Source organism: Arachis duranensis, chromosome 8 (genome assembly GCF_000817695.3).
Source record: "Arachis duranensis cultivar V14167 chromosome 8, aradu.V14167.gnm2.J7QH, whole genome shotgun sequence".
Lineage (NCBI taxonomy): Eukaryota > Viridiplantae > Streptophyta > Magnoliopsida > Fabales > Fabaceae > Arachis > Arachis duranensis.
Window position 1 is genome coordinate 36450067 of NC_029779.3, and position 5180 is coordinate 36455246.

The following is a 5180-nucleotide window of genomic DNA, read 5'->3' on the forward strand; positions in this document are numbered from 1 at the left end:
TTTATTTTATTTTAGAAAAAAAATTCTATTCCATACAACCTAGCTAATTAATTAGTTGAAATCCAAAGTAGTTGGATTCGTCTTGATTTGGACTCGACCCTAAATAATAACTGAGTCTATTTTTGAGATCTTTATCCAATCTTAAACTAGGTAAAATTATATTATTTTTGGATCACACTAAAACCAGGTCTTGATAAATTTTATGTCAAAAAATTATGATGCACTTATTTATAAAGAAGAAAAACATATACTTGTTACTGAGAAGTTGATATTCATATTTAGCCTTGAATTTGTCTATAAATTCAAATTTCATGTTTCTTTGATCTATTTTCTAATTCAATAAGTGTGATTAAAAATAAAATAATAAACTTATAATAAATATAACATAATATTGGAATTAATTTAAAATATATATACCTTTTTTCGCCCCTTTAGGGTGCATATGGGGCCAGATGAAGTCGGGTTCGCCTTGACCTGGATCCGGATCTAAATAATGACCAGGTCTATTTTTGAGATTTTTACCCGGTCCTAGACCAGATAAAATCACACCAACTTAGCCCTCAAAGTGTTTGGATCCAGACGGGGCCAGGTCATGTACACCCTTTGTAAATCCCGAATAATTAATAAGTAGTTAATCAATAAATTAATTTTTATTTAAATGAATTAGAAAATTAAATTTAATAAGTTAGAAGGGTATAAATAATTAAAATATGAATTTTGATATTAATTTTAAAAGTTTTAGACTAAACAAACCGAACCAGTTGGACCAGACTCAAACTAGACCCATGGCCTAGTATATAAAACACTTAAGCAGGCTCTTTTCCTTCTCATTTCAAGGAAACATGGTGCAGAAGAGAGAGCTGCATGCCAAGAACACTCATACCCTTGATTCAATTTCATTTCCACGTAACTTTCAATTTGGAGTTCCGATTCATGAGCCGTTAGCGGTCACGCATTCGTCTTGAAATTCTCTAAAAAATTCACCCAACAATTTGGTAAGAAATTTCTAATTTTGTGTCCAGTTCTTCCCCTTTTAGTTTTGTGATTTGGGTATGTGTATTGAGAGATTTTTGTGATTTTGATGGTTTAGGGATACTCTAGCATGGATTATAAGTGGGTTTTACCCTAATATTCTAATGGACAAGGTAAGGAGTTCGTAACCCTTTTGGTTTCTTTGATTTTATGATGTTGGGTATATGACCTTGCATGAAATTAGGATGAATATTGTGTTGGTTGGAGACAAATTGGTGAATTAGAACCAAATTACGGTGATTAAGTTGATTTGGAAACATTGGAAGCTTGTCAAGTGGACCTTGGGCTTTAACGGGGAATCGGCTAAGGTATGATTTTGGTTTCTCATAGATAACATGTAATATTTCATAAAAACTTAGGCTAGATGACTATAGGATAAGTTGTATGATATGGAAGGTTAAGAATTAGTGACTTATTGTAAGAATTTGTTGAGTGAGTGACTAAAATGTATGATAAATGATTGATGATGATTTGTGTTAAATAATGATGTTAATGAGAATGTGTGATGAATGATGATGATGTTGAGTTGTGATGATGAGATTTGCAATGAATAATAATTAAGTGTGGTTTAGATTGAGGATGCTTAGAGGTATTAATGAGAGTTATGTATTGATAATGAATAATGTTTGTGAGCATTGGGGTTGTGATAGCTGTGAAATAATGGGTTATGTATTGAGGCTTTGGTAAAATTGAGGGTTGGTGATTTTTGATAAAAACATAATTTTTTTTACCAACTTTGGCAAGGCATAACTCGACTTTCAGATCCTCAAACCTTTTCAAATTTGTTTCATATGAAAATTGGGTCTGTGAAGTTTACACCGTTCAAAGAATGGACAGAAAATATTTTCTAACAAAAAAGTTATGCGCATCAAAAATTTGGTGGGTAAAAGTGTTTCTGCTGGTAGTAACAGCTTTTTGGAAAAACCACAGGTCCCGCGTACGCGGACACATGGCTGCGTACGTGGGAATTTGTTTCTGTCTACAGGACTCGCGTATGTGGACAGGGCTCGCGTACGTGAGATAGCGAATTACACCCTTACATACGTGAGATATGGCATGCCTATGTGGACATAAACTTGTGTACGCGAGACCTCTGTTTTGACTAAAAGTGAGATTTTTGCATACTAAACCAATTCTCTAACTTTCCAGATCTCCCTTATTATTGTTTAAGGTCCGTTAGTGAGCCTTTAGGCCTTAGAATAAGGATGAGTGTGTCAAATAAATTGAGACATTTGGAAGGGTTTTGCAAAGTATTAACTGAACTAATGAGGCGTTGGTAACATTGAATGAGAGGAGATTGATGAGGATGATGGAAGTAATAATAATTTGTAATTAGATGAGATATATGTGACCTCGGGTAAAAGGCAGTGACATTATTCACCTGCTCCGGGTAAGAGAGGAGGAAGAAGAATGATGAAAACTGAGTTAATTATGAATCTTGAATGAATATGAAAGAATTGAAATGATATTGAGAGTGAAGGATGAGAAGGATTGATTTTTAAGTATGATATTTGAATGAATTGAATGATATTGAGGTATATATATGAGACTCCAGATAAGAGGTGGTGGCGTTATCCACTCACTCCAGATATAAGTTAAGACTCCGGGTAAGATGCAGTGGTATTGTCCACTTGCTCCGGGTAAGAGCCGAAACGCCGGGTAAGATGAAGTGGTGTTATCCACTTGCTTCGGAGGAGAATTCGGGACTCCGGGTAAGATGCAAGGGTTGAGTTCTGTCGTCGCTTGCTCCGAGTTGAGAATTGTAACACCACCTAGGTAAGAGGTAGGGTGAAGTTGTCCCCTCCTCCGAGTACGTGGGTAAGATGTAAGGGTTGCGGTTTGGTCTTACTTGCTTCGTGTTTGGTGTTCTGTACAGGGTTAGCTACCGGACATGTCAAGTTTGGCTTTATAACCGACATATGAGCCTCATCGGCCATAGGGCAGGCATTCATCATATGCATTTGTTTGATTTATTTGAGTTTGCCTTACTTGGATTTGTCTATTTGAATTACTATGTCTACTTGCTATATGTTTTACCTACTGCAATTGCATTCTATTTGTATTTTTTTGTTTGTATTGTTTGTCTGTGCAATTGAGATGCCCCTTGTCTGGCAGAGGAGTAATGAAGGCAGTTCCATCGGTTTTCTGAAGGGATGGATGGAGCAGGATTTGAAGGGTTAAGTTAGAATTTTGAGTTATAAACCTGAAAACCCTAGATTATATACCCAAAATATGATTTAGCTTATTCTTTAAATTTAAATATGATTGTCGTGGTTCTTTTGGCTTTTTCGGAACCTTATATATTGGAACCATTACCATGCTGTATATATATATATACTTTTGTGTCTCATAGAGGCTTGATGGAGAACTAGGGTTCATTTTGAGTATTCTGCGACTTGGGATTGTATATATATATGTAAATATTCTCTGGTCAGCCTTAGACTCGCAGATTGAGTCCAAAGCTTGAATATTTTGTATATTTTGACACTCCGCTCTTATTATATATACGTGCCTTTACTTTTCTTTGTACGCAAGTAATCGTTACCTTGACTGTTGTGCTTTTATTTTTTGCGAACTTGCTTAAACCAACCTTCAAGACTCCTCGAATATTAAATTTTTTCAATTTATTTATTTATTTATTTTAGAGATCGTAATACCACATCACCTCTGTTTTCCGGCTTAAGTGTAAAACTCTATATGCGGTAGAGTGTTACACCCCTAGCTGAAACATATAGGGATGACAATAGAGCATGACAGGGTTGTAAGTTATTTTATTAAAATAATAATGTGATCCATGTAATGAATGAAAGTAATTCTAATTATAGTGAGTTAAATATGATGGCTGTTACTCAATAAAAAAATAGAATTAGTGGAAGTTTTAAATAATAAAAGATATCCTTCTTCTCTCTCTTTAAAATAGAAATATAGATGTTATGATATTCAAAAGAGATACGTGACAAATAAGAAAAGAAAACCTCTCTAAAAAAAATAGATTTTGGTTTTCTCTTTATCATGAAGGTGACAAGTGAAAGAAAAGAAAGAAGAGAGAAAAAAATATTCAGAAATATTGGGAGACTGTCCAATAGCTTAGTTGATTAGAGTATTTTATGCCCTAACTGCCCATAACACAAAGATCATTAGAAAAAGTGAAAGCGTGGTGTATTCATAACTTTCAAGTTTTTGAATTAGAATCAGACTCTAAGGTAGCGTTTGGTGGAGAGACAGATACTGAAAGACTGAGACTGAGAGACAGAGATTAAGAGACAGAGACTGAAATAAGTTTTAGTATTCTGTTTGGTGCCAAGTGAGAGACAAAAATTGAAACAAGAATAAAATTCTAATTTAATTTGCACAAAGGATAAAATTGGAATTAATTAATTAAAATGAGAGTATTTTAGGTATAAAATATTATTAAAATTTCAGTCTCTGTTTCTAAAAATATCAGTCCCCTGTGTCCCTACATTTTGGAGGCACTGAAATACTGAAATTTTGGGACAGAAACAGAAATTTTAGTACCAGTCTCTGAGCCAACAAACATGATACTGTATCTCAGTCTCTCAGTCTCTGTCCTAGTACTGCAAAACAAACGCTACCTAACATCAAAGAACAACTATAACTCAAAAATAATCTGACATAAATCCAATTATATTTTGAATTATACTCTTATGATGTGATAATCATCAATTTCAAGATTTTCCAATATTGTTAGAAATATTTTTTGTATTAATTATAGAAACTAAGACTAACAAAGGTGGGATGGATATCTTAAGTACACATACTCGTTCTGAACATATGCTTATTACTTATTGTCCTATTACCCATCATATTATTTACGGATATTTTAATTTTTACTTCATACGATTATACCTAAATTTATGAGTATACACCTATTCTGTATCCGTTTTATTCCGCTCTGTCTTAGNATAATGCATTAAAATAATATTAAAATATTAAAATAATCTTAAAAATGTGACAAACAAAAAACAAAGGTTTAAAATGTAAAAGGTGCTTAGAAGATAACTCAATGAGAGAATGACGGGACAGAGTATTAGAATTTTTTGATGTGGGGGAGACTGGAGAGAGACTAAAAGATGTCTTCTTTAAATTTTGGTTTCAGTACCTGCAGTTTTATTTTATTTTTAATATAT